Raw genomic sequence first — 8,831 nt, 5'->3', positions numbered from 1 at the left:
TATTGGTTATCATAACCACCACCACTTTATTTCCAACCACGGTTTCCACCTTGATTCCAATTCCCCATTTGATTGGAGTTTGGCCTCAAGTTTCCTACATTTCCCATTCTAGGAGCAAAATTTATAGCATTGACATTTTCCATATTATCATCATGTTCATGGGAAGGGGGTTGAACTTCACAAGCATATACACAATAAGAGGTATCATGATTATAGGTTTCACAATTAGAGCAAAACATGCATCCTTGGGGCATTGTATTGTAAGAAGGGGAGGAGGAAGTATCCATACCATTGCCTCCCTTGATTGAAGGGGAGGTATTACTTTGAGGGTTGGACCTTTCTTTCATTAATTCATCCATTTGCTTGGTCATTTTGGAGATTTGGGTAGAAAAGTTGTTGAATGCGTTGGCTTGCTCCAATGCATAAACACCCTTACTAGAAGTAGCATCCCTTTCTCCTTCGTACCAATCATCATAGTGCTTTCCGACCTCCTCTATAATACACTCCACTTCATGCTCTCCTTTGTTCATGATTGGACCGCCGGCCGCGGCGTCTAGGCTTGTTTTTCCTTAAGGTGTGAGACCTCCATAAAAAGTGTGAATGAGTTGATACTTGGGTATCCCATGGTGTGGGCATTGACGTTGAAGCTCTTTGTATCGTTCCCATGCCGCACTTAGAGACTCACCACTCTTTTGGCAAAAACCTTGAATCAAAGACCGAGCCTCAGCGGTCTTCCTATGGTTATAAAACCTCCTTAAGAAAGCCGTAGTCACTTGGTCCCATGTTGTGAGAGAATTAGGGGGCACCTCCTTCTCTAGCCATTCTAGACCTCTCCCAATTAGCGAAAATGGAAACATTTTGAGGCGAATATATTCTTGAGTCACTCCATTGGCCTTTATTGTGTCACAATATTTCTCAAACTCTTCTAGGTGCTCGTGAGGACTCTCAAACTTTCCACCTGAGAATTGTTTCCTCTCAATCAAAGCAATCAAATTAGGCTTGATCTCGAAATTGTTGGCTTGAGTAGTAGGAGTTAGGATCCCACTTTGCGCTCTAAAAGCTTGGGGGGCCCCAAGACAACTCAAAGGTGTATTCTCTCCCATTTTAGAACCTTATTCACTCTCGAACTTATTGGTTGAGAAATGGTTGATTTCCAAACTCGAAGATGAGTTAGGGCTATCTAATTCTTCACTTGAGGGTGAAGAGGGTGGAGTATCTTCTAATTCTCTTACTTCTCTCGTTGGAGTGTGGGAACTTCTACTCCTTGCTCTTGCTTCTCTTCGAAGTAGGGACAAAGACCTCTCTAGCTCTGGATCGATGGGAATCAAAGATCTTGAGCGGGTTCGTCCTCTATTCATACAACAAAGCAAAGAAGAAAGTAAGCACTGACAAGTAACAAAAGTAGCAAACACTAACAAATAAAAGATGATATAGTTTCAAACAAGCAATGAAATAGCAATGGAAGCCGTCTCCCCGGCAACGACGCCAATTTGACAAGTAAATAATCGTGTCGTTGAGCGACTACACCTAAATCAAATGAATTTATAACGCTCTACTGACCTAATACAAGTATAAGGTAAATAGAGGGGTCGAACCACAGGGAGAAATGCTTAAGCAATGTATTCATTACCTAGGGTCTAAGCTATCTCGGAACAAGAAGTGTGAATAACTAAGAGATTAAACTAAGAACGAAATGGATTAAAATTAATATAACTAGGCACCAAGGGAAATAGGTAGGTGAAGATGACGCTTGATCATGCAATAACAAAGTAGCAAATCAATGGTAAACTAAACATCCTTGAATACCGAAGTAAGGCCCAATCTAACCGCCTTCCAGGGTTAATCGGTTTCTCCTAACATAGCCTATGTTTCCACACTAGAACCATATATTAGAAGGTGAAAACAAAGAATTATCGATAGTAATGAATCTCAACTAAGTCAACTTCCGTTACTTGTTAGCAAAGACTGATCTTTGATCAACTAACAATGTGCACTTGCAAAAAGACTAAAGAATATCAAGCATGCAAAGACTTTAATCACCATTAACATAACCCCAACATTATAAGCATGAACAATTAGCAACTACACCATCCCCACACCCTTGGCTAGGTGACTACTCACAAATCATATTGAAAACAATATCAATCATAAAATCAATAAGCATCAACATGATTAATAAGCAAAAAATAAAAATCAAAGCAAATAAGCAAAATATAAAACAAAGGTAAAGAGAAAGAGTAAGAGATTACTCATTAAATGAAGATGAAGGTCTACAAAGGATTGAACAAACTCCTTCTTCATAATCCAAGTTCATCAATGAAGAAAACCACACTTTCTCTCTCTACCAATGAAGACTAATAGTGTTTCTCTCTCTCCATTAAGCTAAAAATGTAGAAAAATTAAAACTAAGTTAATCTAATCCCTCAAAACGTTCTAAGATGGGACTTATATAGTCGGTACAGAGCCAGCTGATAAAAGGAGAGGTCCGACCGAACAATGGGAAGGTTCGGCCGGACTACAGGGTAGGTTCGGCCGAACCATGGGTAGGTTCGGTCAAACCTCCCTGATCCTGGTCTGGTCGAACTTCTGTGGTTCGGCCACTCCTGCAAAATCGCCAAATTGCATCTTGTCCCTGCCTCGACGTTCGGCCAAACAACTGAGAAGGTTCGGCCACACCTTGGTTCGGCCACACCTTCACGAGGTTCGGCCGAACCTCTTCTGAATCATACTTCCTCCAGCTTCCCTTGAGCTTAGCTTCCTCCTCTTGAAAATCCCGATTGTTCCTACAAAGCATAAGCATGAAAATCATAATAAAAACAAAGCGAGAAGACTAAGAAAAGGGAATATAAAGGAGAAAGAAAAGAGGAAGCAAAACTAAGTAAAAATGCTTAGAAAAAGGGCCAAACAAGTGCAAATGAGGGGAGAATCCTTAGAGAAAAAGGATAAAAGATTGGCATAAATGCTACTCATCAGTCAGCCGCAAAATTATCTTGGTCAGAGCCGGAAGATTCGGCCCTTGACCCTTGGCCGGCCTCAGCATCGCCAGCTTCATTAGAGGAGGCGGCTCCCTCGCCGTCTACCTCTCGTACCCCCGAGCTCCCGGAAGTGGAGGGAGCCTCTTCATCGGAACCACTCTCCTCCAAATCTCTCTATTCCCCGTCGGGAATAACCTCATCGGCTGGCACTTCCATAGTGCGCCGGCTCCTAGACCATTTTGGCCGTCTGTTTTGTTCTGGCCATTGTGTCCTGCATAGACACAGAGAGGGAGGAATTTGGAGATAAGCATATCGGTTCGGACAGTCCAGAAAAGGCACCCCCTGTTCTAGACTCAGCCGTTCCGGGGGACCGGCTGAGTGTCCTAGGCAGTGCTGAGTAAGTGGATTGAGAACTCATTTATATTTTCTAAAAAACTAGGTATACAGGCGGAGAAAAAATTGTATACACGTTAAAAAGGTGAAAAACTAAAATGGTACAGGCGGTTATCTTACTTTTACTCTGAAAAATCTGAAAACCGCTACAGCCGGTAAACCGGGTGTTGAACTTCTAGCACACGGAAACTTGAAACTGCTTTCTCTTTCTAGAAGCTTTCTCTTTCTCTCTAGAAACTTCTAGCAGACGGAGGCAGAAAATTTCTCTCTAGAAGCTTTCTCTTTCTCTCTCTAAAAAGTCAAAATGAGCGTAAGGTGAGAGAAAGGGGGGGGGGGGGGTAAACTTCTATTTATAGAAGGTGAAAGCCGGGGGAAAACATTGATTTGAAATTCCAATTTTACTACCCGTTACTGTTCACCTTTGAAAGGTGGACACGTGTTACAGGCCCCACGTGATATGCACGTGTGCCCTGTGAGGGGCAAATGTTTAGGGTAAAAATACCCTAGACAATTGGACCAATGAGAGGAGGCTACGTGTCGAGTTCAGGATGCCCCACGTGGCTTAATATCCTCTTGACACGTGGCGCCTTTAGATACATCTCTGAAATGGCGGCCTTCAAGGGCCCAAATTCCAAGAAGCGCCGTAAAACGGTGCAACCCACTGAAATTTAGGTCAAGTAACCTAGATAGGGGCACGTTCTCCAATGAACCTATAAATAGGGAGATATTTCCAATTTTGGGGACACATTCAATCATTTAGTACACCTACATTCTCTCACATCAAAGAAACACCTGAGCTTGGAATCCAAGCAGATCCCCACCTAAATTTTCGTATTCTTTATTCCCTTTCAAGTTACTAACTTGATCGTCGGAGGTGGAGCTCCAACCACCCGGAGTCTCAGTTGTTTTGCAGGTACAACTTAGCCGAATCAGACTTCGTGACGCAACTCTCTCGAGGGACAAAAACACCCAAAACAATTGTCATATATTTCTAATTAAAAGTGAAGTTCTTTCAATTAAATAAGTATCATAGTTTGAAAATGATTGTTTATCAAACCTAGGTTTGGTGAAGTGTTAGAATAATTTATAAAATCATTCAAATCACTTTCTAAAATATGGTCTCATTTTAAAATAAAAGTTAAGGTGAGACCTATATTTTTAATTTGAAGCCCCCAAGCGTAGTCTTTAGGTGGCTTTTGGAATTCATGTATACATATGCTAGGGAATGTTTCTCATGTTTATTTAAATCCCCAAGACTTGTGTTTTTAATTGTGGAATATTGCATATGTTTATCACAAATTGTTTAACCAAGTAATATAATTAATTATCTTTAGCAAATAGTAGGAAGTGGTATTATTCCATTAATAGCGTGTTCAAATATGAAAATAGAGAGAAGTGGAGATGTTTTGGCATTTTTAAGCCCCCAATTTGAGGCAAAGAGCGAAAAAATTATACTATTTTCGAGTATTTTAGACGCCAAATGGGAGGGATCATCCCGAGTTACACACTTAAAAAAGAAATGAACAAAAAAGACGGATATGTATAAAAAGGAAGGGGAATCCAACTTTCCCATAGAAGAATAAAGAAAGAAAATTAGACATGTTTTCGAAAAGCAAGGATTATTGACTTAATATTTGAATCATTGTGATGACTTGGCAGTGAGGTATACGTGTGGTAGCGATAACGATCATTTTTTTTCATGTAGCGATCATGTTCAATCAATATTCCTCGCTTAGAGAAGATGGAGATATCCTACGTAGGGGGACATTTTAGTTGCTCATGACGAGTGAAAATACCAATTCTCAAGAGTTGTAAAAGACATCTAAAGTTGACGTCGAGGTTGTCGATATATCAAATCAATTTATTGTATTAACTCTTTTTCTTTAAGGCAATGTATATAGAACCTGAATTACCTTGGTAATAGCCCTATTATTAAAAGAAAATAAGATGATTGTGTTTTTTTTAAAGTGATAGTCATCTCATTTTTCTTTGGCAAAGGATATGGAAAACATCAAATTTAGTTTGATTCGATTGCTCTACTAACATGATGTAATCAAGCCAATTGCTAACAAATCATCCAAAGCATTTGAAATTTTTTTTTTTTATATAATCTTGTAATCATAACTTAACACTTCATGCATTTTATATATGGGCATGAATACTTAATAGTAGGTCCTTATGTGCAAAGGCCTAAGATTGGCCATAGTTTCAAGGAATGATGATTTTGGTATATGGTTATGGTCTACCTTAAGGAGGGCCTTTCAAAGGTCGTAACGTGGCTAGGCTTGGGGTTATGAACAATGAACAGGCTCAAGTATAATCCCAAAATCCTTTACTTTTGGTGCTTATCAAATTAGAACCTTTCTGCTTTGTGTGACAACTCCTACATTAGGTGCCTTTTCCTTGTCATCTCTCCTTTCTTTTTGTTTTTGACAAGTTTTGTTTTGGGTTTAGAACGATTTTTCTTTTTTCTTTTGCATTTGATCTTTCCTTTTGGGTTTAGACTAACTTTGTGTCCCCCTCATATGTTTTGCTCCCCCAATTTCCTATTGGTATCTTTGCACCATTCTCATCCTAAGGTATGGAATAATGTAGGTTGAATAACTAAGGCTCAATTGACGAGGCTCAAAAGGGCTGCCAAAAAGATGGATTTTATCTAAGGTTAAGAAAATGGGATTATATTTATGGAGTTTCAAGTTGCCTCTCGTGTTGATGAAATCATCATATCCTTTCTTTGTGGCCCAAAGATGGGCCTCTTTTCGTTCGATAAATCTAGTAAGCCAAAGCTTATCAAGATTGTTAAGGTGCTGAGTATGTATGCCTTTTGATATTGCTTGTTTGTATGTATACATTTTATTTAATTCAAGTCAATAACGATAAGGAGATTAAAAAGAGAACAAGATAGACGTACTTGAAAATATATTTTTTTCTTCATTGATTAATGAGAGTACAAAATAAGTAGATTCGACAGCATAAATCTCTTAGTATATCATAAAAAACAAAGGAAAGAAACAAAACAAGACCTAGGGTGTTACATCTTGAATTGACAAGTTCTTGAGATTGCGTCTTCGAGCTTTGTCCGTTTCTGACGTAGGTGAAATTCTCTCTAAAAATCAAGTCCATCTATATGATTCATGGTTTCATTTATCAAGTCCCTTTCAATTAATGTTCCCACAGTAAAGAGTTTTTGAAATGTGTCTAAACCAAGGTATTGTAAATGGCACTTGTATGGTGGGGGACATATTGTCTATGAAATTTTGGAGAAGTTCATGATTCAGAGGTCTTTGTGGAATAAGAGCAACCTTTGATCGCCACCTGGAAAAGAAGTCAATGAAGCCTTGTTCTTCCCCTTGCTTAAGTAATTCGAGATCGTGCAAGGTAGTTGTAAGCTCAATGTTATCTCCATATTGGGTTAAAAACGCTTTTACAATGTCAATCCAAGTGGAAGTTTGTTTTGCATCGAGGTTATAAAACCATGATCAAGCAATTGAGTCCAATGAAAGAGGAAAAGTACATGCATATAGGCTTGGCTCAACCCCTTTCAATGCAATAATTCCAATAAAGCTCATTAAGTGAGTTCTAGGATTGTCTGTAACCTTAAAGGTTGGCAAATCCGTAGTCAAGAATTTTTCTGGGAGAGTCTTGCCACTAGGTTGTGGTGCAAGCTCGTAATTGAAGTACTTATTCCCTGAGTTAGCTCGAATGACAAGTTTCTCCAAGGCCTCTACTCTTTCGGCTCTTGCTTTTTCTTGCAGAATGTTTTCTTTTTCTTTTTCTGCTTATATTTTAGCCTTTTCTGCTTTTTTATGAGCCTTCATTTGGGCTTCTTCTTCTCGTAGGGCCTTTAGGTTTTGGAGTTTCTTTCTAAGTTTCTCCAACGCTGCTTTGTCACCCATGATTGGACTAGTATGCAAATGTGGAAGATGATCTAGTAATGTGTATCACGAGAAATTGAGCGCGTTCACTTAAACCTTTTCTGCCAAGCATTCAAACAGAGAACCAAAGTCAAAATGATTGTTTTAAGTCTGTTTTTTTAATCCTTGTAATACGAATTCACTTTAACCAAGTTTGTTGGTGAAGAATGTCAAAAAATTCATGAACAATCATTAATGGAATGTCATGATTTGTGTTTACTTCAACAAGGTAATCATATAAGGATTTTACTTTAAATGAATTGTTTTCGAAAAAAGGTAGAAGTGAAAGTCAAGAAAGTTGGATTGAAAATGCTCATAAAATTTTAGGAATATTAATCAACCCGAACATACTACTTAAAAGGATCAAATATACTATAGTATTTGTTGATCATGTAGATTACAATAGAGATCAATATCGTTTTTTTTTTTAAATTATGATTCTCATATTGCTTATCTTTAAAGGATAATATATTACTATTTGTTTACAAAGAATGATGGCCTTCGAATGTAAAATCCAAGAAATAATTAAATCATTTTCTCGGTTTTATCATTCATTATATATATATATATATATATATATATATATATATATATATATATATATATATATATATATATATATATATATATATATATATATATATATATATATATATATATATTTATTTATCTTGTGTCATACTCTCCTTTTTTTTTTTTAAAGAACGACATTTTTTTTTTTTGGTTCTATTTCTCTCTCTCTCTTTTTTTTTTTTTTTTTTTTTTTTTTTTTTTTGTGAGGTAATCATCCCAAGTAAAGTTCTCGGTATTTTCTTTTTAAACCATAGAAGATGTAAATAAATTATACTCTTAAACCAAGGTTGACTAATTACAACTAAAAAAATGATGAACACGAAAATAGGAAAGTTTATGAATAAATATATTGATGACGTCCTATTAAGAGATGCGAACTTCTAATGACGAACCTCACAAGAAGTAATGTCATTAGCTCGATTATAATGTACGTACACGAATCATCATAATCAAAAATAGTATCGCGCGCAATACTCCGTCTTGCGCTAAGGTGGAAAGTGCATCTTCAAGAGTAGCATCTACCGCATGGAAGTGTTTTTTTTTTTTTTTTCCGAAAATGAAAAAAGAATGATAAAAATACTTGTTTTTTGAAAAAAGACGATCATATAATAGTTAGACGACGTTGTTAGCCAAAGAGAAATTTTTAACACCTACTTAACGATTAACCTTGAAGTGGTAGTATCGTTTTCTTCGTATGATATTGCTCGTAACAAGTCAAAGTCAAAGTTGAACAGTAGGCACGCGTAAGAAACAATGTCGCGCGAAGGTCCGCGCGCAACTTTTGAACTTGCGCTAGGAGGGCGTGCGCAACTTTGACAGTTGCGCGTGCCACCTGGTAGGTTAGACAATATATTTTTTTTTTCTTTGCGAAAACCCAAAGAGAACGATAAAAAATTTAATTTTATTTTATTTTGTCGAACCATAATTTTTGCGAATTTTTTTTTATTATATCTCTAGGTAAGAAGTTGGAATTAGT

At 37.3% G+C, this 8,831-nt stretch overlaps 1 non-coding gene across 1 annotated transcript; it reads left to right on the top strand.

The window, feature by feature from the left end:
• Nucleotides 1–618: 618 nt before the first annotated feature.
• LOC145557016 (small nucleolar RNA R71) lies at nt 619–724 on the top strand. The gene has a single exon (XR_014092099.1). It is a non-coding gene; the product is annotated as a small nucleolar RNA R71 (small nucleolar RNA).
• Nucleotides 725–8,831: the final 8,107 nt, after the last annotated feature.

This window comes from Chenopodium album, chromosome 8 (assembly GCF_948465745.1).
Source record: "Chenopodium album chromosome 8, dcCheAlbu1.1, whole genome shotgun sequence".
Lineage (NCBI taxonomy): Eukaryota > Viridiplantae > Streptophyta > Magnoliopsida > Caryophyllales > Amaranthaceae > Chenopodium > Chenopodium album.
This window is presented reverse-complemented; position numbering and strand designations above follow the sequence as displayed.